The sequence below is a fragment of the Orcinus orca genome, chromosome 2 (assembly GCF_937001465.1).
Source record: "Orcinus orca chromosome 2, mOrcOrc1.1, whole genome shotgun sequence".
Classification (NCBI taxonomy): Eukaryota; Metazoa; Chordata; class Mammalia; order Artiodactyla; family Delphinidae; genus Orcinus; species Orcinus orca.
In genome coordinates this window covers 180,083,038-180,109,261 of record NC_064560.1, presented here as the reverse complement: position 1 = coordinate 180,109,261, position 26,224 = coordinate 180,083,038, and the positions used below count along the sequence as shown (strand labels likewise).

Below are 26,224 nucleotides of genomic sequence, written 5' to 3'. Positions count from 1 at the left end.
TTTGCCAGTGGGCGTCTTCCCCGAGATCTGAGTCCCCGCGACGTCTTCATTGGCTTGAGTAAGGGAGGCGACAACAGGTGTACTTGCGGACGGTGCTTTTCTCCCCCAACACCCCCCCCCGTCCCCCTGCGCCAGAAATCCCGGTTTGGCATTCTGCCCCACCTTCGGGCTGTCCGGAGACAGGACCCCAGCCTGGCCTCTCAGGCGCGCTGCCCGCTGGACAGCGCCCAGAGGCGGCCTGGACCCGGCGGACCCGGGCTTTGGATGGAGTTTCCTCCTCGCGTTGCCAAGCAATTTGCAGGACACCCGCCTCTCACTGAGATGAAGAGAGTTGATGTGGTGTGTGTGTGTGTGTCCGTGTGTTGCAGCCTCTACTAAAAGGAGCTGCCCGAGGGCTGTGAGTGAATCATTAACTGTGCTCTGGTGCAGCTGGTGGCTTCTGCCTGTCTCTTTTTCTCTTAGGCAGGTCCTTCGTGCTCTGTGTGCCTCACTCTTCTAATCTGTAAAGCACGACAATGCTTTTACCTGCCTGATAGAGTTGTTTTGAGGAGTAAATGAGCCAATGCTGAAAAACACTCAGGACAGCGCTAAGTACTCAATAAACGCTGGCTCTTAGTATTTATTATACGGAGTGGATGGTCTTTTAAAGAGTAAATCAGACGTGTCCAAACCGGCCCAGTGACTATTTGGAGCTCTGAACAGCTTTTTACACTTGAAAGGGAAAAATACTGTTAATAATGTTAAGGATGGTGTCATTTAAAGGTCCTGGGATTAAAAAAAAAACAAAAACCTTCATTGGAATGGTGAGAGAGATAAATGGATTCCAATTAGTATCAGAAAACTTTGTAACATTTGAAAAAAATGGTATGAATGTTCTGTGAAAAGAATATCATGGTACTTTGTTGAATCTTTCATTAATATCGCTGATTTGGGGGGAAACTGTGAAGGTTCTTATACTTCCTACTCCTCCCTTAAACAAGTAAAGTTTAAAAGGAAAGAGAGAGAAGAAAAGAACAGACAAACAGCCCAACCACACAACAGAATGCCAGCAGCTCATAGAAACCCAAAGTTGCACTTCCCACCTTAGGCGATTTTTTTTTTCCCATTTTCTACCTGGGTGGTCTGGTTCAGTTCTTTGCCACTGTGTCACTTTCCTTGTTTAATTTGAAAAGTCAGATAAACGTTTCACTCCATGAATTTGTCTTTTTAAAAGCTAAAGTATCAATGTGTATCAGACTTGCTGGATTTCTGAGCCCTCTGCTACTTACTTGCTTCCTACCCTCTAACAAACCCAAAAGGACCTTACCAAAAATTCTCTAGGGTGATGTTAGTGGGAACCTGTCTTTTCCAGCACATTACCCGCATAACCTGGGACCTGGGGAAAGGGCGCAGACAAAGGGCCCCAGTTCTCCTAGGGTCTCCAGCACATTTGCCAGGAGGCTTAGAATAAATACATCCACTTAGAGATAGTGATTATCTTCTCAGAGGGTAAGAAGCCCACTTCCAGATGCAAATCTTTCAAGTGTCAGATTAATTCAGCAGCCTTTTCAGGTGTTGATGAGGGGACCTACTCTCTTCACCTGAGTGGGAGGATTTGAAAGCTTCGTGCTGGAGGAGGGAGACAGACGCGTGGGGCAGGGGAAAGATTGCTGAGTTCAGAGCCAGACCCACCCCTGGTGAGAACTCTGTCTCTGTGGCTGATGGCTGGGAAACTTGGACAAGTTGCTTTGTTTATCTGAGCCAAAGTCTCTCACGTTGTAAAATGAGGACTCAAAAAAACATTTTTTTGGACGAGTTCTAAGGATGGTGCTAATGAATAGAAAGCTCCTAGCACCGTTCCGGGCATGTAGTTATAGATCTGTAGCATGCAGAGGAGGTCCGCAAGGTGAGAATGATCGGCTGTACCTGGGAAAGAAAAAAAAAAAAAAGACTTTACTGAGGGGATACACTTGAGCTGAGTGTAGACTAATGAGCAGTTCTCTTGTGCAAACAGAGTTGAGGTGGGATTAGAAGGAAGGGTAGGGCAGAGGGGAGAAGTCCAGATAGAGAGGATATGGGATATCAGAAGTGCTATAATAGTCATCTTAGGCAAAATAAACAAATATCCCCCAAATCTCAGTGGCTTACAACCACCAAAGTTTACTTCTCACATATGCTGCATGTCCAGGGTAGGTCACTCTCGGTTCTACTTCTCATCTGTCTTTATTTGGGGGTCTATTAAGGCTTAAGAAACAGCCTGTTTCTGGGACAATACTAATCTTGTTTATGGGAAAGGGAGAAAAAGAGAACATGACAGAACAGAACTATTATAGTACTTAATGTCTGCTTAGAAGTAGTAGTTCTCATGCTGTTGGCCAAGGTAAGTCACATGGCCAAAACTGATGTCAGTGGTATGGGGACTCGTAAGCCTCCTGCAAACCCGTGAGGCAGAGCTGATCAGGAGGGAAAGTGCAGAAGGAAACAAGGCCAGGAAGGTGTCCTAGAGGCAGATGATGCAGGGCCCTGGGTTGTGTGCCAGGGTTTTGGGACTTTATCCTATGGGCAGGGAACAGCCGCTGAAGGTTTTTTTTTTTTTAATTGTTTAATTGAAGTATAGTTGATTTACAATGTTGTGTTATGCTGAAGGATTTTAAGCTGGGGTTTGGTATGATCAAATGTTCAGGCTGAGCACACATCTCTTGTAGCAAAGTGGGAAGAATGAAATAGGTGAGACTTACAGGTAAGAGATGATGAGGGCTCGGACTAACGCAGCAGCCGCAGATCTCTCACTATCTGTCACATGACTTGAGTCCACTCCTAGAAGTGGCTCATTTGGCACTTGGGTGGCTTGTCTTCTTAACAAGTCTTCTCCTAAAATGGATGTCTCTCTCATCTTAAAGTCCTTATTTTATAATTGTCACTTAAAGCAGCTGTTCTCAAAGTTTAGGGTGCATTAGAATCACCTAAAGGGCTTGAAAAAACACAGATTTCTGGGCCCCACCCCCAGAGTCTCTGAACCAGTATGCCTGGGAACAAGCATTTCTGAGGGGTGCTCAGGTGATATTGCTGCTGCTGGCCCAGAGACCACACTTTGAAAACCACTGAATTAAAGGGAGAAATTAAGACATAGTTGAGGGAAAGGCCGGAATAGAATGGAAGGAGGAAAAAAATCTGGAAGGTCCCAGCATAATCCCTGTGGCAGTTTTGCTGAAGGCTGGCTCTGGCCACAAACAGTGGGGTCTGTAAGAGTGACTGAGTCTCTAGGTGTATATTGAATTGCAGATGCAATTCTCACAGTGAGGAAATGAAAAAAGCTCAGATTCTGAGAGGTAAGAAGTGTGCAAGTGCTGCTTTATCCCCTCCCTTGTGATTCTGCCCTGACTCCCTGTCAGCAAGCACATTGCCTGGTTCCAGACCTTGCACTCAAGTCGGCCAGTGTATTTCCCACCCTGATCCATCTCACTGCTCTGATATCTTTTGGAGCTGGGTTGGCCCACTGGGTGGACATTTGGCTGAATTTTAAAGTAGTCAGACCAAGAAATTGCTCTCTTCTCTTGAGGTCACGTTCACGAATAAACATCTGTACCGTATGATCATGCAAATTGTGATCAACCCCCCTAGATAAATAACCCCCTGAGAACCCAAAGTCATCCATGGTTTGGCTTATACTAATGGCTGGCGCAAGTTGTGACAGTTCCCTTAGCTGTGACTCACTGCTCCTGTAATGAGAGAGCATTCCTGTAATGAGAGAGCCTTCCAAGATCAGACGTTAAGGAGAAAATATGTTGGCGTGTACAACGTGACAGAAGAAATAAAGCATCGTGAGGGTTTGTTTTCTTTTTGCTGTATTTTTCTCAATCTTGGATGTGACAAAAGTTTGAACTCTACTGGGGTCTAGATAATCAGTGATATGCCTGCCCAACAGACACCATGTGAATGAATGAAATACTTTCAGGGTCAACATTTTGAGTGCTAGCTAGCGGGTTACAGTATTTGTTTCAAGGTGGCATGAGTGTAAAATGGTCCATTGGGGTGTTGAATATACTGGAAATTCTATGCCTATTAAATTTGTATAAAGTAAGAAATGTCATGGTGGGCCTAAGCTATAATGTGAAGTGAGTGAGATTTGAAAAGATACTTTTCCTAATAGAGATTTTTTTAAAATAAATTTATTTATTTTATTTATTTAGTTTTTGGCTGCATTGGGTCTTCATTGCTGCCTGCGGGCTTTCTCTAGTTGCGGTGAGCAGGGGCTACTCTTCGTTGAGGTGCGCGGGCTTCTCATTGCGGTGGCTTCTCCTGTTGCGGAGCGTGGGCTCTAGGCTCGCGGGCTTCAGTAGTTGTAGCACGTGGGCTCAGTAGTTATGGCTCGTGGGCTCTAGAGTGCAGGCTCAGTAGTTGTGGTGCATGGACTTGGTTGCTCCGCGGCGTGTGGGATCTTCCCGCACCAGGGCTCGAACCCGTGTCCCTTGCATTGGCAGGCAGATTCTTAACCACTGTACCACCAGAGAAGCCCCCTAATAGAGATTTGACAGACAAATGACACCTTAACGGTGTGCTCTGGGAGACGGGAGAATTCCCCAGGATTCTGGGTACCTCCAGAGGGGGGATGTGAAAGCTTGGACCCATAACCTCTGTCCAGCAGGCCTGAGGCCAGCTCTGTTGGTCAGATCTGTCTGTTTCCCTGTCCAGGTAATTTTGGAAGGCCAGCTGTTTCCCCTCTTCCTGCAGGGTTGGCCTTAGTGCTACCTTCTCTTGGGCAACTGTACGGTGAACTCCTGCAGTTCCCTCAATCTCAGGTCTCCAGGAAACTTGGTCTAAAGTTTCAAAAGATGTAGCAAACAAAACCCTAGACATGAGTGAGAGCCAGTGAGGAAAGGGACACTTAAACTAGCCAGGAGGGACTTAAAACACTGATCATAGTCATTAGAAAGTGTTACTATTCACTGTTGCTTAGCATTTATCCAGAAATTTGATGTTTAAGTAACATACATATTAAATAACTAGATAACTAGTATACTCTATGTTTATTTGAATAAATGCTATAATGTATACCATATATATATTCAATGTCTAGCAATTTCTGGTGGTAGATTTCCAGTGCTATTGTTGTTTTTCTGAAATATAATAACGTAGATAGAAACAACCAAAATTCTATAGACAGATAAAAGAAGGGCAGGATTGAAAACTCTAAGTCCCATGAATCTTTTGTCCATTGTGTACACCTCTGTCACTTCAGCCGGCCCTGCACCAACGCAGACTTGTGTGCACTGAGGTGGCCTCACCAACAGGTAACAGATGGTCAATGTTCTTTACAATGTTTAGTCACAATGAGGAGTGTGAAGCTACTTGGCAGATTGCTAATGGCCCAGTAAAATCTTTGGAAGGTGGCTTCATGTGAATGGCATTGAGCATCTTCTAGGTGCAAGGCTCCGAGGAAGACATCATGAGGAATTCAGAAAAGTGTAGTACTTAGTCCTCTGACACGGCCTCTAATCTGAGAGAGAAAAGGCATAATATTTACGCAAAATTAATAATAGGTACGTAACAGTGAGGCCAAGAGTAGGCATATAATAAAAGGGGGTATGCATGCTGTGAATCCAGAGATGGGATCTTTCTGAGGTTGTCCTGGACGGGAAGGCTCATGGAGGAGCAGTCGCACTGGATCGGAGGTAGAAGTAGCATTTGGGTGGAGCATTGGGGTTTAGGGAATGGACCTAAGTGATCTGTGGCTCTGCTGGTCAGCACAGGCTTGTTTAGGACTGTGATTCGACTTCTGTATCTGGAGTGAAGGGGTCAAGTAAGAGAGGAGAAGGGAAGCCTGAGCTTCTTGAGGTCTTCCTTTCTTGAGCGCCCTCGGACCATCTAATTCAAATATTCTGACGGGGGCTTCCCTGGTGGTGCAGTGGTTGAGAGTCCACCTGCCGATGCAGGGAACACGGGTTCGTGCCCCGGTCCGGGAAGATCCCACATGCTGCGGAGCGGCTGGGCCCGTGAGCCGTGGCCGCTGAGACTGCACGTCCGGAGCCTGTGCTCCGCAACAGGAGAGGCCACAGTAATGAGAGGCCCACGCCACAACAGTGAGAGGCCCGCGTACCGCAAAAGAAAAACAAAAACAAAAACGAATATTCTGACGGCTTACAGCTCCTGACAAATTAAGCCATTCATTGATTCATTAGAAGATGAGTAACACTGGACTCTCATTTGACCTTCTTAACATTTCATTTTATTAATAGGAAAGCACTTTGGAGCTAAGGATGACGCACCACTTTATCAATACAATCTAATCCTATCATAAACTCTGTCAAACTGGCAGGTGGTTGGTCTCTCTCCACTTGCAAAATGACTTGGGAAAGTCAAGTGACTTGTTTAAAGTCATGCAAGAATACCCTGGCACGTCCACATCCCTGGATCCCACCTCCCTGACATTTGGTGGTTCCCAGCGTCATTTGCTTTGCAGATCTCCATAGGGATGGTGGCTCTAAGAACTTGGGTCCTTGACATTTAGTTAAGATTTTCTCCATCTATTATTGTAGCCCATGGAGGCCCTCAACTGTAACCCCAAGAGGTCCTCGTTAATTTTAATCTGGGGATGAGATAATTACACCCTTCTCTTTCAGGCTTAATCCTGGCTCTCACTGTAAGAAAGTACCATTTCAGTGCTGTGGGTCTGTGCAAACACTCCCATCTGAATGAAACAGCAATCTCAGCACTTTTCATGCCAAATGCCAACCAGTATAGCAGGACTATCAGTGGCTTTCAGTCTGCTTGAACTTTGAAGTGAGACACCAGACACTTACCAGCAGGATAGAATCACTCCATTGGCTGCCTTTTGAAGTTAGCTAATTGCTTTAAAAAAAAAAAAAAAGTGAGATGCTTTAAATGAAAACAGATTTTATTTCTGTTTGCTTTAGAAACTGAATATGTTTGTCTGTCTTTCCTGACGTAAGTTTTTAAAAGAGGGAAATTATAATACCGTGGTTAAGTGGATAAGGCTGGGGTGATCCATAGCTTATTCAGTTATACATTGTTTAAATGTTGTCTGTTTCGTGAACCCAGAGCTGTCAGAAATACAGTTTGACTTGTATCTTTGCCAAACATAAAGAATTTTTTTAAAAAGTTAATTTATTTTTGGTTGCGTTGTGTCTTCGTTGCTGCGCACGGGCTTTCTCGAGTTGTGTCATGTGGGGGCTACTCTTCGTTGTGGTGCACAGGCTTCTCATTGTGGTGGCTTCTTTTGTTGTGGAGCGTGGGCTTTAGGTGCGCGGGCTTCAGTAGCTGTGGCACGCAGGTTCTGTAGTTGTGGCTCACGAGCTCTAGAGCTCAGGCTCAGTAGTTGTGGTGCACGGGCTTAGTTGCTCCGTGGCATGTGGGATCTTCCCGGACCAGGGCTTGAACCTGTGTCTCCTGCATTGGCAGGTGGATTCTTAACCACTGCGCCAACAGGGAAGTCCCAAACATAAAGTATTTTTTTTGGCATTACTCCTTGTCCCTCCATCTCCCTCCACTTCAGACTCTGAGCAGTTGAAAGGTGTGAAAAACTTTTTTAATCAAAATTATCAAAATCACTATCAATAGCTATTATTCATTGAGTTTTACTAATTCCAGGTCCTTTGCTAGCAGTTCACTCCGTATTATCTCACTTAATTTCTGTCTCAGCTCTGTACGGTTGGGAAGAGTGGGATCTCAGTTCACAGACGAGACAAGCAGAGGCTGGAGTTGAGTAGTTTGTCAAAGGTTGTAGTGGACCTGGACTTTGCACCCTCTTTTAATCACTTAGCTCTAGAAACTGTGCCCTTAGTCACTATTGTACTGTATCTGGAAACAAAAGGAAAAGTGCTGGGAAGAGTTAACAGGGGCTGTCTGTGTACTCTGACCACACCCACAGAGATCCCTGTGGGAGGAAACGGCCCTTGTTTTTGCTCCCTCAGTTCACACTATCAGCAGGGCTGTTGAAGCACACTTCCTTCTCTTCGTTTCCCTATCTCGTCCTCCTTAAATTTTTTGTTATAAAGTATCATCCAGAAAGGGGGTGAGTTGGGGAGTGGGGATCTGTTAGCGTAAATTCTGCGTGTCTCTGTCACTCACATCAGCCTGATTGGCATAGGTGGGTGGGCGTGTCTGCAGCAGCTCCTCTAGCTGCACCATCCATCACGCACAGCACTGTGCTCATGGGACTAGGGGCTCTGATCCCTGTCATTTGGTTGCTTCTCTCCTGTGAAGAGGACAGAGAACGTACAGCCAGTCCTGGCTGGGCACTTGGCAGAGGTAGGTCCTGGCCATAAGAAAGCCAGATAACACGGTAGGTTCATTTATGTGGACTCTGGAGCCAGACTGTCCAGGTTTGAATTGTGTGGTCTTGGGCATTATTTAACTTCTGTGTGCCTCAGTTTCTTTATCTAAATAAATGGGATAATAATAGTACCTACTTTATAGGGTTCTTTTGAGGAGTGCATGAGTTAGTTAAGTGAGTTGTAAAGCACTTTGAGATCAACGGCTGACAGATAGGAGGTGTTACATACGTGTTTATCAAATAACACATAAAAAACAAAGTAGTAGGTGAACATCATTGTTTGTAGGTAGACAGTGGATAAAGCTCCATTGTCTACGATGGATAAAGCTCACCTGACTGCTTTAGTAAAGGTACTCATGATGAGTTACATGCAAATGAAATAATTATTAATTGTACTAGTGGAGTTTGCCATTTTAAAGAATCATATGAGAAATATGTTTGTAAACTGCCTTTTTGTGAAATGAACATGAGAGAAACAGTGTAAGAGGAAGAGGGAAGTTCAGGATGACTTGATTTTTTTTTTTTCCCCAGAGCTATTGGAGAGATAGAGCTGCCATCATCCTGGGTGGGGAAGGCTTCTGCTGGAGTGGTTTTGGGAGACAGAGAGTAGTTCAATTTTGGATATGTTAAGTTTGAGAGGCCTGTTGGACATTGAAGTAAAGGTGCTCTGTGGGCATCAGTGGTGTCAGGGGAGAAGTCAGGGCTGGAAACCTCTATGTGGTGGTTTATTCCATCTAGCTAGAGATGGCATCCAAAGCCATCGTGAAGGAATGGAAGCAGACAAAGAAGAGTCCGAGGGCTGAACCAGGGGGTATTCCAGCTCCAGTGGAAGTGTCAGGCTGTTTCCAGTTTTCTAGTTTGTTCTTTCCTTCGATTTGCAAGTGTGAAATGAAGGGTGGACCTACTTAATGCTGGTGTTTTCTTTGGCTAGTTTATCATCTGAGTTCTGTTAATGCTTGGACTTCAGAGTCAGTAGACTCTGATCAGATACCAGTTGACCTCATCCTAGCTTTGTGCCCTTGGGCAAGCTACTTACCCTCTGACACTCTGTTTCCTTATCTTGAGATGGGAACTGGTAGTAAAAATGCCCATCTCAGAGATTTGAGAGCTCAGTAAGTGCAGCTGTATTAATGCTATGAAGCTGTTAATCGCTTTATCACTGTGAAATTCTCCCTGTTCGTGCCAATGTGTGAGAAGTGAGGAATTTTTAAAGCCCTTTGAATTTTGCCTGAAGTGGAAACCACATTTTAATTTAACCCACACTGCTGCTATTTTCCTTCCTTCTTTTTATTAAAAATAAAAGAGTGAGGTCAAGGGGGTACTGCAATAAATTTTACATGTCAGCCACTTATACTTCCTCTGTAATTGAAACACTGCATCCAAAGATCAGATCTGGCCTGTAGATGTGGCAACTGGTATGTGAATCACAGACGCACAAGCCTTCAGAGACCTGAAAACAGAAACACGGAAAAAAATGGATATCCCTGGCAGTGTCAGTGTTTCAGTATTATATATGCTAACCTCATACGTGCTCTTTACCACTATGAGCCGGGTAAGAAAGTTCTCACTCTTTTCCAATAAATGAACTGATCCTCCCGACTGTTTTAAATTCGAGTTTTACACTTGGTTGGAAAATGCATCTAAGACACTGGGTTTTCACTCAGCAAATAATACAATTCTGAATTTTTTTAAAACGTCTCACTCTCAAAGCTCAGTAAGAACCAAGAGATATGGCGAATGAAATTCTGAAGTCTTGTCTCTCAATTCTCTAATTAGAATGTCTGCCGTGTTTGCATATGTGGTTTATATGCAACGAATTTGTGGCTTTTCTGTTTTGCAAGAGTTACTGTCAGCGAGACGTCTACCAAAAGAAATACTACTATTAGTGGTGACGGGACCAAATATATGTAACGTTGTGGTTGGTGTCTAAATCTCTGCTAGAATTTTTGAGAAACCTTCTCCAGATGGAGGTGGGTGGTGTGAGGACTGAAAGAAAACATTAGAAATAACCAAAGCAGAAGAATTAATAGGCAAGAGTTTGCAGTGATTACATTTTTCTCTCTGGTCTTTCAGGTTGAGGAAGTAAGGAGAATAGGCATAAACTGTGGGAAATTTCCGTCAACTTGGAAAAAACAATAGAATAAATAATTCTTAGCCATGAGGTGAGAGCCCAGGCAGTCACAAGGTCAAAGGATTCTGTCCCATTTGTCTGTGGTGACAGCCTCTCCCTGCCCCCCCCCCCCCCCCCCCCCGCAACCCAAAGGAACTCTTTACCCTTAAACAGTAGAAGTGTCCCTGGGAAGCTGAAAAGGTACATGCAAAGGGAATTTTTAGAAATCATATCATTTCAGAAGTACACCAGTGGTTATACTGGTTTTCTATATTTTCCGAATTTTGTTTAGTGAGATTGTATTCCTTTTATAATAAATAAATAAGTAGGTAGGTAGATAAATAAAAATTAGAAAAATAAATTTAAAAGAAGGAAATACACTAGGAGTGTGGAGATGGGTGTGTTGTCACCATTTCAAGGTGCTAAGTTGCTCACGTTTTATAATGTGAGGATTATTTTGTCTACAAGTCATAATACTTAACATATCTGCTCTCTCTATTTACAATCTGTAAAATGTGCCAGGTGTCACCCATCAAAACCCAAGACCTGCTCTACAAAAGCAGGGCCAGCCCTCAGTGAACAGATACTTCTTCAACTTTCACACTGTGTGAGACCCACCCTGTGTGCCCTGTTCCTTGCCGCTGTCTCTGGCCATTGGAGACGCTCACGTACCCCTGCCTTCGTCAGCAGTGTGAACTGGGAGGTCTCTTGTTTGTGAGGGGCCTGCTTCACAGGAATAACGTTGCAATCAGCCCAGGGCCCGGCTGTAGCTGCAGCCTGTGAGGCCCACTGCGGTAGCCTGAGTTTTTAGTGTTTGGCTGGGCTGTTTTGGTTTTATGCCTGTGTGTCTGTTTTGCTGGGGCAAGAGGGAGGGGAGGGATTCTTAGAAAAGGGAAGGAGATATCCTCTGCATTACTGAAAATGGAAATAAGGAATTATCAGTTCAGGGTCAGTAGAAGCCACAGTGCCTGGCTTCCTTCTGCTGTGCTCCTCTGGAATGATTTTGCTTAGTTTGGAAAGGTCTGAAAGTGACATGAGCTAGATAAATTGTTCTAGGGTGGAGCTTTTAGCAGGGAGTATGGAGATCCCTAGGGCATTCATGGAGGGACCTTAGGAAAGATGTCCTGAAATTAAACAGAATGTTGCATGTATGTGTTTTTTACCCAGAGATGAAGACTTAATTTATATCTCAAATAAATCCAGAGAGTCATACTTCAAAAAAAAAAAAACAACAATGGTTAAGAAGTTCTAGGGGGAGGCCCAGAGTGTATCCTGGCCTTGGCCCTAACTAGAGACCCCTTCCTGATGGATGAATTGCATATGTAGTGGAAGTACCAGTGTGTAAAACATCTTAGGTGAAGCCCCTGCTGCAGAAAGATGAGGAAGGTTTTACTTCCTCCAGTGCTGGAAAGCTGGAAATCCAGAAATGTACGACTCCTGTGCTTCTGTCGAATGCTTCCTGTTCTTCTCCCTCTCTGTGTCTTATCCTGGAGCCTACAGAGCTCCCTGAACTCTGTATTACCTGAAGAGTTCACTAGCTGAAGTGAACACTAATGTCTCTTTTACCTGGTCTTCCTCTTGATTCTAAGCGAACCGGGTTGAGTTTCCCTGCAATTGGGAGGTTGACTTTGGCCCTGGCCTCCACAATGTGACAGGAGAAGGCATCTATAGTGAACTCCTGCCGGGCTGTTTATCCTGAGTCCAGCATGTAAATGTTGATCTTCCCACCCTTGGTTCTTGCTTCTCCTCATATTATACATTCTCTCTGGGTGACCTGTCAGTCTGTGTGATGAACGCTCATCTCAATTCTTCTGAGCTCTCAACCTGTCTATTGAACAGGACCCATAGACATCTCAATGTGGTTGTCCCGTACGCCCATCAAACTCATCAGGTCTAAAATTGAACTCATCATATCCCTACCACCCCTTAAGTATTCTTCCCCCTAAAGTCCTCATCTTGGTGAATAGCACAAAAATCTATCCAGTTTTCCAGGATCCTTTTTATCCACCCACCACTACTCCCTCAATCTAAATGAGCCCCAAATAGACTTTCTCCCCATGCCTTGATGATCTTACATCTTAAATGGCTCATAAAAAACATCCCCCCTTTTTATCCCTCAGCTTGCAATGCCTGATCACTATAATTACTAGGTGGTCTTCCCACCCTCCAGTCCACCTTCCTCATTGCTTCCAGAATGATCTTTGTAAAATACAACTGAGTCATGTTATTTCCTCATTTAAAATTGTTTAATTGATCTCCATTGCCTTTATGGCAAAACCCAGCCTTCTTGGCATGGCCTGCAAGGCTCTGTCTGACCTGACTCCCAGGCTTGCCAGCCTCTTCTCTTACTACTCTCCATCTGACTCATTACTTCAGTCAAACTGAATTATCTATAGTTCAGAAAACACATCAAGTTTTTATTCATCTCCGAGACTTTGTATGAACACATTACACTTTATTACAGCTGTTTGGAGTGGGGGACTTATTAAAAATCATACACTTCAAGGTTCTAAGTCATGTACAAAACAGATACCATCACTTCAGCTCTGCATCACCCCCTCCCCACCTCTCACCCCTTTTCTAACACTAACCCTGAATCTCTGAACTTGAACCTCATTTCTCAGCCCCATCTCCCCTCATACCATGCCTTATCTCCAGATCCTAACCCATCCCTGATGCATACTTTGGGAGCTGGGGTCAGTGATGGGTGATGTTCGGCGGGGGGTTAGGTAGGAGGGAGGTCTGGGGATGAATGTAAGAGCCAGGGATGTCCGTTGTGCACCCTTTTTTGGTAACAAACAGTGGCTTTGCATGTTAACACAATCCATTTAAACAGGGCTAAGTAAAATGGCACCCTCTAATTGACCATATTGTATTGTCCTGTTTTGTTCTTATAGATGCCATTACTGCAAGTCCTTTCCCCCTGCCTCTACTTTCTGTTCACCTTTCAAGCCTCTGCCCAGGTATCATCTTCCCTCAGTTATTCTTCGCTGACCCCAAGACTGGGCGAGGTGCGACTCCTCTGTGTGCTCATGGCACTGCTGGGTGCCCCTGGGGTAGCTCTGATCACACTGTATTGTGATCATCTTTTGTTTGCCTGTCTCCCTCTGCCAGGCAGGGTCTGGGTCTTAGCCCTCTCTCTATCCCTAGGATTTCACTAGAATATGTCTAGCAATAGGAGCTGCTGAATAAATGCTATTGAATGGGTGAAGAAATTAATGGGTGATGTCCTATGACACCTGCAGAAACTCAATGAGCACAAATAGCCCAGAGTTCAAAAAGACCTATAGATCATCTTCTCTGTGTTCTGTGTATGTGGGATTGCATACCAGCATTGATTCCTGCCTAGGTTTAACCTTCCTGTGTTGGCTTCTGCTTAGGTACCACCTCAGATTCTCTTAGCCCCACCTGTCTCTTAGATGCAGTGGTGCCCAGCTCTACTGGTCTCTACCATCCTGCCATCCAAGGCCATGCTGGGGTTCCTCCCACCACTTCTGGACTCAAATGAAGAACCACCCTGCAGGGTATGGGATCTGGCCTCCCCATCTGCTGCCAAAGGGACCAGATGATACATCCCAATCGTGTGGGGAAGTTGGGTCACCATGGAGTGAACTTTGACTAATGGGGAACAAGAAACAGGCAGGAGCCGGCAGATTCATTCCCTCTGCTAGCACCATTTCCTCCGATGGAAGCTTTTGAGATGCTGCGGTTCCTAACAGCCTCTCTGGGGACGTCCCGTGTGACCGAGCACGAAGCTATGATTCTTGTGAAGTCACAGCCAGTCCCACTCCGTCGTACATTTGCTTTTGCTGCCTCATTTCTCTTCTTCCCTCACTTTTGCTTCCCTGGGATTGCTCTAAAGCCCTGGCATAGAAGCTTGGTCTCAGGCTCTTATTTTCTGAGGAATCCAGCCTAACATACATTCAAACTACCACCATTTCTCTAGAAAAATGGGCCAATAAAGGTAGAAGAGAAAGGAACACCACAGGCCAGGTGGTCTCTAGTGTATGGATCTGTCATGCCTTAGCTGGGAGTCTGAGCCTGCAGTCATGTACCCTTTATCCTTCCTTGTCCATGCTGCATTGGATCCCCTCATTTAGGGGAACTGGGAAGATGGGTTCATTAGTAGAACAAGATCCATCATTTGGAACCTGTGACCTCATTCCTGTGCAGGCTGGCCATCTGTTCCATGATTTCTTATTTGAAGATATCTTTCTAATTAAAAAAACAAACAAACATGTATCTTTAAATGTCAGTGATGCCGTGGAATATTATACATCTATGAAAATTGATCCTTATGAGGATTTGTGATATATTCTGGGCTTAAAGTCTAGCTCCAGTTACTACTTCTGTGGCCTTGAGAAAGATCCATGCCTTGGTTTTCTTATCTGAAAAGTAGACATTAATAATAGCACTGTTATAAACTGTGTAAAGCCTAGATAAGATTATGCATGTAAGGCCCTCAGCACAGTGTCTTACAGAGTAAGCAGTCAAAAGATATTTGCTATAGTTACTATCTATTTTTAAAATACAACTTGAGAATAAGAGAGTGTTCATCTCTATATAGAAAACAAATTTAAGGTGAGATTTTGTAGTTCTTAGGTTTTATTGGGTTTTTAAGAGGTGTTTTCTTGGTAAGTCTCAGTCCTAGTTTTAATCTTGCTAAAACAGGTGGGAGGGCCTGGTAAAAAGCTTCCATGGAAGTAGTGTTTACCTGCTAGATATTTTGTTGGAGAACATGTGAGAACCACATAGAGTCTGAGACCAGTTAAGTCTGTTTCTCACCTTCCAGGTATTTTCAATAAATTTATATCAATCCCCAATTAATAAATTTGTGGAAACTAAAGCGGGAAAGTTTTGCAATTTTGTTATGGTCATTCAGAGAATTCATGCCAGGGAAGATCCCAGGAAAGAGCTTCCCCCTCCCCGAGGCAAGTTTCAGTTTGTGCCAAGTAAGTAGAAAAGTACTTCCTCCATAGATGCTTGTAATCGGGATTAACAATGTGTACGCTGATATTTTTTGCCTTCTTTTTACAAAAGCTCTATTAAGAGTCGTAAAACTTTAAACTGTGATCATGGTATATTATTATTATTATTATTTTAAAATATTTATTTATTTATTTATTTTTGGCTGTGTTGGGTCTTCGTTGCTGCATGCGGGCTTTCTCTAGTTGCGGTGAGCTGGGGCTACTCTTCGTTGTGGTGCGCGGGCTTCTCATGGCGGTGGCTTCTCTTGTTGTGGAACACAGGTTGTAGGCACGTGGGCTGCAGTAGTTGTGGCACTCGGGCTCGGTGGTTGTGGTTCGTGGGCTCTAAAGCACAGGCTCAGTAGTTGTGGCGCATGGGCTTAGTTGCTCCGCGGCATGTGGGATCTTCCCGGGCCAGGGCATGAATCCATGTCCCTTGCATTGGCAGGTAGATTCTTAACCACTGTGCCACCAGGGAAGTCCGATCGTGGTATATTATTAACTCCTTGCAATCGGGCTTCCAGTCTAGCTGCCTTACTTTATTCCACAAATGCTTGTTGCTTTCCTTCTGTGTAGCCGGCCTGGAGCTTTGGCAGTACTGTGAGAGAGGGCATGGACCATCCCTCAAGGAGCCACCACTCCAGTTAACTTTCTTAAGGGTCAACAGTGACCATCCATGCCCCATAAATGTCTCTTTACAGCATTTAACACTAGAGAAACTTACCTTGAAAATTCTCTCTTGTCTTCATGATCCTAGAGGCCTCTGTTTTTTCTCTAACCATCTGACGGACACTCTGCACCCCCTGCCCCCGCTTTAGTTCCTCTCACCACACAATCCAAGAGTCAGACGTCTTTTTTGTCTTTTTACTTCCTCCATTGATAACCTATTCACTCCCTTGGCTTCATATATCTTCATTTTTAAAATGACTCTAAAATCTAACTTTTTACCCCTAATTTTTCTCTAGGCCCCAAATCTACATCTTCTACACCTACCTTCTGGTTTCACAATCCTTGAATCTCAACGTATCCTAAATTACCTCATTTCCCACCCCCAGTCCCAATTAATTCCACACTCCTAATTTCCCTAGGCTATTTACTGGGACCTTCTCTGCCCTCAGTTCAGCTGCCATTCTCCTGATTACCCAGGCTTAATTATTATTTCCTATCACTGTTGCTTCACTGGTGAGTGAAGAATAAGCCCAAGGATTCTTATGGCCATAGCCAGTTACTTTCATCTTCTTTCCCAGTGGAGGTTTCCTCCTGAACATTCGACATTTCCTTTCTTTTTCTAAAGTGTGGATGTTGAGGTGGGAGGGCGTGTGCTATTTCAGGGCTGCTGGAATTTACACCCGTAGGGCAGCAGTCAGATAAGGGGCAGGGTCCCCATTGCTTCGTGCGTGAATGGCGCCACCCAGAGTTGTGCAGCACTGCGCTGTGGGAGTGTTATTTGGGAGGGGATGGAGTGCTGGGGAGGGCTTCTGGGCAGTAGGGATGCTGAACACGACAGTAGAAAGACTAAAGAGGAGTTGGCAGTTCAGCCCAGGAGGAAAGTTTCATTTCCACAAAAGAAGGATAGGGATATAGTTTTCCTCTTTGTCATCTACCTGGGGGGAATAAAGCTCTGTGTTTTTCTACACAAATCCATATTGAGCTCACTTTATTATAGAGCCACCCATCGAGCTTGAGATCTATGGCCTAGAGCTCTATTTCCTCTAATCCTTGTTATTCTTGGTATAGGGACCATTGGCCGGAGCTTCTAAAATGAAAGTTCCGTGTTCCTGTAGCTGTGCTGTAAATTGCAATAATCCCACATTCTGTTGTCCCAGCTGGACTCCTTTAAGTAGGGTTTGCATAAGGTCCAAAGAGGTTGGTGGCAGTGCAGGTAATACTGCTGCCCCGCCATGAACTGAGACAGCCCAGCTGATCTGGACACACCAGCAGCGGAACACCCTGCCTGGTGCCTCTCGCAGCGGAGTCTTCTGTTCAGGGACCCTTCGAGCGCCCATCTGGGAAGGTTGCTGCCTTCTGCTACACAGGTTGTGCGACTCACACTGCATAGACACCACTCACATAGGTGACCACATAAATGAGGTCCCAAAGCCGCCCAACGTGGTGTCCCGCCTATGGTACCTTCTTTCACTAGACCTTTCCAGGCCAACGAGTGGCCCACATCCAGCTGAGCAGGCTGTTTCCTGTCTCAGGCTGAAACTCACACCACTACTTCCTTTTTTCCCCAAATTTCTAAGATTTCCCCCTTCCTCCACTTTCACTTCCTGAATGTCAGGACCACAGGAATGAAATCAGCAAGTTCGTGCCTTGTTTCTCCTACTCACCCTTTATTAGTGGAAATAATAACGGTGCTACGTAACATTAATGGAGCACTTATAGTATTCACTGTGCTGAAAGTCTGACATGCAGCATCTTCTTTCATCCTTACAGGAATCTCGGAAACTATCAATACTAGGTGAAATTCAGGTTTAGAGAGTTTGAGACATGCCCATGTTTACAGTTAACGACGGGGGGACCTGGCCTGCCTGACTGCAGAGCTTGTGCTGTTCATTTTCCTAAGACCCAGGCTAGATATAGCCTCTTGCAAGAAGCCTCCCTGGGTGACCGCATCCCACTCCTGTGACCTTTGGTGGTCCTCCATAGTAACCCCTGGGTTATTTCAAGTTCAGGACCTCTTTGACATAGGGGAGAAAGACCAATATTCCTTCCTGTTTCTGAGGTTCTCAGTAAAGACTGAAAAACTTCTAAGACAGGGTTAAAAAAGTATTAGGACCTTTTTTGTATATTTGCATGAACGAAATTCAAATGTTCAATGTATACTCATACACATAGAAACCCACATTGTAATATAATTTTGCTACATACAAGGTAACTATAGGAGCTATAAATGATACTCATTAAACTCTCTGTGAAGGGTGGTTTGGTAATGGGACATGTATTTAAGGTTGGAGGCACATCTTTCAATCCTTTCACTGTATTTCTGTGAAGAAACATGTGCTTTCATTTTTATTAGTATTTAAAGTCCTTTGTGAGTATGAGGCCATTGGCTAATTGACCTTTCTGGATTCTGTATTATCTACTTCTCTATACCTAACGTCTAGCACAGAGTCAGGACTTGGAACATAGTAAGCTTTTTTTAAAAAAATATTTATTTATTTGTGTTGTTTTTGGCTGTGTTGGGTCATCGTTGCTGTGCGCGGGCTTTCTCTAGTTGTGGTGAGTGGGGCCTACTCTTCGTTGCGGTGCGTGGGCTTCTCATTGCAGTGGCTTCTCTTGTTACGGAGCATGGGCTCTAGGCACGTGGGCTTCAGTAGCTGTGGCACACGGGCTCAGTAGTTGTGGCTCGCGGGCTCTAGAGCGCAGGCTCAGTAGTTGTGATGCAAGAGCTTAGTTGCTCCGCGGCATGTGGAATCTTCCCGGACCAGGGCTCGACCTGTGTACCCTGCATTGGCAGGCGGATTCTTAACCACTGCACTGCCAGGAAAGTCTAACATTTTAAGCTCTTATTTCTTGTTGGTTGGTTGGTTGAATGAGTCTATGAATTGTTTGAGAAAAGTCTACAAAGTCAGAGCAGTTTTGGTTGGGATCCCAGCACTGCCATTTACTAGCTCTCTGGCCTTGAGTGAGTTACTTAACTTCTCTTTACTCAGCTTTGTCATCTCAAAAATGAAATTTTTTGATTAGTACTAACAGTACCTACCTCAGAAGGATGGTGGGAGGAACAAAGGAGATGATCTGTGAGATGACAAAGGTGAGCCTGCACATACGTAGTCCTTGGGTCCAGGGCAAGGAGGTAGGAGATAGGGCCGTGGGCATCACTGTTAGAAAGCAAGAGGCACTGCAGCTGCTCCCTTCCCTGTGCCTTTGCTTCCCTGACCAACCATGGGGAAGAATGGTTGGTGGCCCCAGGAGAGTCTGCAAAGCACCAGACTTTGTTTTCTGGGCCCCTATCCCTTTCCACATTCTCCTTGATTGACAAAAATATGCAGAGCTTACTTTTTGAATCATGCTCTGCAGTCTACAGAGCACTCTCACCCACATTATCTCGCTTAATAATTATTCAAAATTGTAAAATTGTCTGTGGTTTCAGGAAAGTCCTGCCCTTGTTATGGAATGCCTGGTACTTGCCCCTCTCCTGCTGATAGAGTTATCACCAAGGACATTTGTTTCTGTATTTACTGAGTTGTTTAGCAGCATTTTCATTTTTTCCACCCAAGCCTGAGATTCAAAGAATCTCATAGAGAAAAGCCGCATTTCCAACCTTTTTCTAAGCAGCTAGCTATAGAGTGGCCTGCTTGGTCCAGGACCTCTGGCTCCTACATGCCCTTGTATTGAGGGACAGAGCATGGCAGCTCTCCCGAACTTGGGCTCCCTTCTCTTTTCTGTCCATTTGGAGTCACAGGGTCCTAGGGCTTGGCTGGAGCGTCATAGTGTTAAAATATATATAACAAAAAATGTATCATTTAACCTTTTTTAAGTGTATTGTTCTGTGGAATTAGGTACATTCACATTGTTGTGCAATCATCACCACCATCCATCTCCAGAGCACTTTTCGTCTTTCAAAACTGAAACTCTGTACCCATTAAATAATAGCTCCCTTTCTCCCCACCCCACTCCAGCCCCTGGCAGCCACCATTCTACTTTCTGTTGCTATGAATCCAACTACTCTAGGTACCTCATATAAGTGGAATAGTATAATATTTGTCCTTTTGTAACAGGCTTATTTCACTTAGCACGTGTCCTCAAGGTTCATCCGTGTTATAGCATATGTCAGAATTTCCTTCCTATTTAAGACTGAATAATATTCCATTATATGTATATACCCCATTTTGTTTATCCATTCATCTGTTGATGGATACTTTAGTTGTTTCATTGTCTTTTGTCTCAACTAGTACAGTAGCTTCCTAATTGTTCTCTTTGCTTCCATTCTTTCCTCTTCCAATCTGTTCTCCACTCAGCTTCTAAAGAGGCAAATTGAATTTTGTTACTCTGCTTTAAATCCTTCATTGGCTTTTCATTGTGCTTAGAATGAAATCTAAACATCTAAATCTGGCTCACAAGACCCCATATCTACATAGTTCATAAACTGAACTACCTTTGCAACCTTATCCCATGCCCCATCCTCCTTGCTCCCTCTATGCTCAGTTCAAGTTTTTTCTTTTTTTTTTCTTCTTGTTAATTTTTTCCCATCTCAGACTCTTTGTGTCTTTGGTCTTTTCTACCATGAATACACTCTACTTCTTGTCATGGTCTGGGTCTTCTCATCCTTCAGGTAGTAGTTAAATGTAACCTCTTCAGAGAGAGCTCCTATCACCCTATATATTATAGGATCCCTTGCTATTCCTTGTCTGAACCATTTATTGATTTGCAGGATTCTTATTTGTTTATAGTTGACTTGTCCCGTCCCTGTTTTCCCCTCTTGGATAGAAACCCCTTGAAGGCAGGGTCTGTATCTATCTATTTTGTAACCCGAATATCTAACAGGCCTTTACTAACAATTTGTTGGATGAATTAATACATATCCTATTTTATTTATTTGATTTTTTGGAAACATTTATTTTTAATTTTTATTTATTTAATTTATCCTTGTTGCACCAGGTCTTAGTTGCGGCATGTGTGCTCCTTAGTTGCAGCATGTGGGATCTAGTTCCCTGACCAGGGATCGAACCCAAGTCCCCTGTGTTGGAGGGTGAATTCTTAACCACTGTACCACCATGGAAGTACCTACATATCCTATTTTTAGAAAGAGTTTGGTGATTCCACAATTGGTTCTACTTTTACTTTCCTTCCTTTGTGCTCATTCTTCCTTCATCCCACCTCTGACACCTTCCAAAATGCTAACATCCCTAATTGAAGAGTCATTGGCATGATATCATCATTCCTTCTCCAGAAAACTGGTTGAATGTTTGTTGGCCTCCTGATTTTCAAAGGAAAGGCACCCAAAATTGTCGTTTAACATTTTGCACTGAAAATGATCACCCTTTCAGCTTTGCTCCTTGTCTCTGGAAAGGCAAGCTAATTTTGCAGTGGCCTAAGTAAGCAAGGCAGAAAAAGAAATTAAACTTTCTAGAGAGAGAAATCCATGTAATATGTTCCAAAGTGCTACATGTAAAGTTTAGTGGTATTTTGCTACTGTATTGTTTTTTAATTTACTCCGTCCTATGGGCAATAGTTGATTTTTGTTGAAATTCAGTCCCTTATCCATGTTTGGAAATTGTCTAAAGAAGGCTATGCCCAGGCCCTTGAGATTCTGAGCTCTAGAATTAATTCTCCCATTTTTTTTTAACAGTTTAACATTTTACTAAATCAATTCCCACGAATTCCAAATTGCAAATATAATTAAGGACAACAGATTCTGTTCTGCCTTTTAAATCTTTCATTTTCAAATCCATCATTAAGACAAAAAGTAAACAAAAATTAAGTCTGCTGCAAATTCATGATTTTTCTTCTTGAGGGGAAAAAAAGGAACATTATAGTAAAAAGAATGCCACTGGGTATACAATAAAGCACACGACACACGGTTACAAAATGGGCTTCCTGAACTCTGCCCCACGTAGAAGACACTGCTCTCCCTGCTGCTCTGCGTCAAGCAGGAGTTCATTAAAATAAAACTATAAAATCTCCTAGGTTACACTAAAGTCAGACACGGTCTGGAACACAGTGCTTAACAACAGTAATGTCAACTATCAGTGCTAACGTAAAAACATTTTAGAAGGTCAAAAACAATTAAACTGGAAACCAAAACCTTATTTTCCCTAGATGAGCAAAACTGAAAAAAATGAAAGGGTTCCTGCCTCCCACTAGGAGTGGAGGGAATCTTTTTTTTTTTTTTCTTTTCTTTCTTTCAAATTGGAGGCGGGGGCACGGTGCGGGCTGGTTCTGCAGTTCCTCAGCCTAACTGGCGACCAGCTTGGCCATTTCCTGCACGTAGATGCCTATACTCTTGCTGTCAAAAAGCACAAAATACACCGTTTTGATGGAAGAGGACGTTGTTGACATGAAGTAACTGGAGATGGCCTTCAGGCTCAGCTGAGCTGCCATCTGCTTCGGAAAACCGTTCTGCCACTGCCGATGGATGGAAAGGCGATGGACTTCAGCTTCTTGTCATCCGCCAGGGCCAAGCAGTTCTTCAGTGTCTTTTCCAGAAGTTCCTCACACTGCACCCCAGATGGGACTGTTACAGTGGATCACAAACTTGGCGGGCAGGCCATGGCCTGCGCTGACAGCGGCTCCAGCTAATTCCAAGGGCCCGTTCTTTTTCCGGAGTTCTAGAACAGCTTCCACAAACTCCTTGCCACCCTTCTTCTCCAGCGTGTTTCCTAGTTCCTCTTTAAGGTCAATGTCAGCATTGGTAGGATTGATTATGGCCTCCACCTCAAAGCCGGCTAAATTACTGATTTCACTGTGAATAAGGTTTGGCTTCTGGCCGAGGAAGAGGCTCTTGGTGGAGAGCACAGTGAAGCCATCGGCGGGTGTGCCCTCGGTCGTGCTGTCAGCGCTGGCTGCCTTGCTGACTGCTCCCTGCTTCTTGGATTTCCAGGCCCTGTTCTTGCCCCCTGCTTTCTTAGACACGGGCTGCTTCTGGGACGGAGACTTGGCCTTTTTGGCTGGGGGTGGTGTGATGATGGCTTCCGACTTCCCTTTGGATCCTTGTTTCTTCGCTAGCAACTCTGGATGGATGTTTGGTAACACTCCCCCGCTGGCGATGGTGACTCCTTTTAGCAGCTGATTCAGCTCTTCATCGTTGGCCACGGCCAGCAGGATGTGCCGGGGCGTGACCTGGCCCTTCTTGTTGTCTCTTGCTGCATTGCCAGCCAGCTCCAGAATCTCCGCTGTCAGGTACTCCAGGACGGCGGCCATGTACACAGGCGCGCCCACTCCGATCCTGTACTTGGGGTGGCCTTTCTTGATGTACCGCAGCATCCGGCCCACAGGGAAGATGACTTCTGACATGGCGGACCGGGACTTTTAGTGGACTTCTTCCCACCCCGGCTGGACATGGCGGTGGCCCTGGAGATGGATCAGTAAACACAAGTTCTGGAGGCTGGAGAGTCCAAGATCAAGGTTCTGGTACAGTTCAGTTTCTGGTAAAAGCTCTCTTATAGAGCACACGGCCACTTGTCTTCACTTGACCTTTCCTCTGAAGAGCTTGCTGAAATGCAGATTCCTGAAATCCACTCCCAGAATTGATTCAATAAGTCCAGGTTGGGCCCCAAGATGTGCCTTCTTAACCGCGTCCTCTCTTCCGAGAACCTTAACCGCATCTTGTATCTTTTGTCCCATTTTTAAACTGTAGCGCTGGCACAGCCTGGGTGGATCCTCCGCCCAGTATGTGACAGGCTGAAATTAAGGGTTGGTCACTGTGTTCTCACCTGGAACTCAGGATCTCCTCTAAGCTTGTGACTTTTGTTGAGAGAATTCAATTTTTTGTGGTTGTAGGATTGTTGTCTCCTTTATCTTTCTGGCTCTCAGTGGGGTACCACTCTCAGCTCCTAGAGGCTGCCCTCAGATCCTTGCCCTGTGGCCTCCATCTCAGCAGTGGGGAACCTTCCTTTCACACTTTGAATCTCTCTGACTTCCTCTTCTGCTACCAGCCAGAGAAAACTCTCTCCTTTTAAAGGGCTCGTTGATTAGCTTAAGCTTGCATGGATAGTCACCCTATCTTAAGGTCAATTGATTAGTAACCTTAATTGTATCTGCAAAATCCCTTTTGCCATGTACTATGACATAATCACAATAGTAACACCAGGGTGTGGAGATTATGGGAGTCATCATAGAATTTTGCTTGCCACAATTTCTCTCTCATTTTATTAGAATTGCATTTGCCTGTAAGTATCAGAAAACTTGATTATAATAACTTAAACCAAAATTTTTTTTTCACATAGCAATATATATAGAGATGAGTGATTATTGATTCTGGTTCAGTGGCTCAATGACATCAGGATCAATGACTCTGTGATTCTCTTAGCCTTTCCTTGCGGTTATAGTAGCTCCAGCCAGCCATCATGACTGTATTCAAGGCAGGAAAAAAAGAGAACATGAGTAGGATTAGGACAGCATGAGTAATATCTGTTATCTTCATTGGGAATGCAAAACAGAACATAGATAAAAAACACTTCTCAGAGCTTTATTTCTGACCATATTTCCATTTGTGTCTCATTGGCCGGAACTTAGCCAAGTGGCCACCCATAGGTTCAAGGGAGGCTGGGAAAGCAGGAATAGGAATTATTGTGATTGGCTCAACCAATAATGACCTATCCTCCAGTGCTGGATGATAAGAGGAAATGGATGTTGATGATGTAGCTAACATATCTGTTATACTTGTTTTCTGGAAGGTAGAATGTGGTATAGTGGAAAAAATGCAGAATTTAGAGTCAAGAGACTTGTAATCCTGTCCCAACTCTGTCATGGTTAGCTGTGTGACCTTAGACTAGTCAAGCAACCTCTCTGAGCCAGTTCCCTTATCTATCAAGTGAGAGAAATTTCTGCTTTACTTATCTCAGTGTTATTATAAAAATGGATTGAAATTACCCATGAGTTTCTTTGCATCCTGGAAATATATACTAATTGTGGTTTTTGGTAAGTATTTGGTATAAAAATAAGAATGTATTTCATGGATTCTAAGAAATATATGTATGTATATATACAATTTTTAATATTTTATAATCTCTGAAATTAGATGCAGTTTACAATCTATGACAGCTTCAAAGAAATATAATAACAATATTTTGTTAAGCTTCTTGGAAAGTTTTAGGGTTATGCCTAGGAAATATGGCCATTGGGACCCACAGGACTCCTATAGACTCCTAGGAAACTGACAGTCTCATGATAGAACATCTAAAATACAGATGAAAGGAAATTATCCACACCAACTTCCTACTTTCATACAGGGAGATATTAGTATCTCTATTCCAGATGTAAAACTGAAGTAAGCTGAGATGAGTTTACAAGATGGAGTAAGCCATCTTCTAAGAGTTCAAGGTGCTAGAAAGTATTCCACAAACTTTAAAGCTTGACCTCCTACCAGGGTTATTCACTGAATGTGACATACTGTTCAGCTACCTAGGGATGTCATTACGGGTCACTGCCTCAGGAATGCGCTGAGATCAGAGGCAACCTGTTTTGCAAGTCAAGTGTGACATAGATCCTTGACTCTGAATGTGGAGCCATGAAGTTGTTGGATAGCACAGCCATCAAGATTGTTTATTTTGAAGAAAAATCACATGATAGAATAATTATCTATCTAACATGAACTCTGTTGTTTCACAAAGGAAAAGAATTTTGAAGAAGAAGGAAAAGAAGCAGTGTTCCAAGTCCTTAATCTGATTTAGGTCTTTGTCACAGGGTAATCAGGCCTTCCAGGCTTCTGCTTATTCTGAGAATTTATGAAGCAAGCAACATTGTTACTTTAACTTCCTGACTAAACTTTTGTGATTTCTTCTTTTTTTTTTTTTTAAAGATGTTGGGGGTAGGAGTTTATTAATTAATTAATTTTCACTGTGTTGCGTCTTCGTTTCTGTGCGAGGGCTTTCTCTAGTTGTGGCAGGCGGGGGCCACTCTTCATCGCTGTGCGCGGGCCTCTCACTATGGTGGCCTCTCTTGTTGCGGAGCACAGGCTCCAGATGCGCAGGCTCAGTAGTTGTGGCTCACGGGCCTAGTTGCTCTGCGCCATGTGGGATCCTCCCAGACCAGGGCTCGAACCCGTGTCCCCTGCATTAGCAGGCAGATTCTCAACCACTGCGCCACCAGGGAAGCCCTAACTTTTGTGATTTCTGTAGCCCACTGTGACAGAGGCTGCAGAGTGTAAAACCATGCTTGATATTATTTTGTATGACTGTACTGAGCACAATTCTGAGTGCTTAGTAG

At 44.1% G+C, this 26,224-nt stretch overlaps 1 protein-coding gene and 1 pseudogene across 4 annotated transcripts in view; one reads left to right on the top strand and one right to left on the bottom strand.

The window, feature by feature from the left end:
- The window catches only part of STON2 (stonin 2), a 150,826-nt gene that overhangs the window by 433 nt on the left and 124,169 nt on the right, over positions 1-26,224 (top strand). The window contains exon 1 of one of the 4 annotated variants that reach the window (XM_033416741.2): positions 23,285-23,422. The exons of 2 other annotated variants lie outside the window; for them this stretch is intronic. The gene's annotated coding sequence lies outside the window, so the exon portion shown is untranslated. Of the gene's footprint in view, positions 1-23,284; positions 23,429-26,224 lie in introns of those variants that run through there. One more of the 4 variants, XM_033416680.2, reaches the window with a different exon arrangement.
- LOC101277467 (core histone macro-H2A.1-like) lies at positions 21,634-23,373 on the bottom strand (annotated as a pseudogene).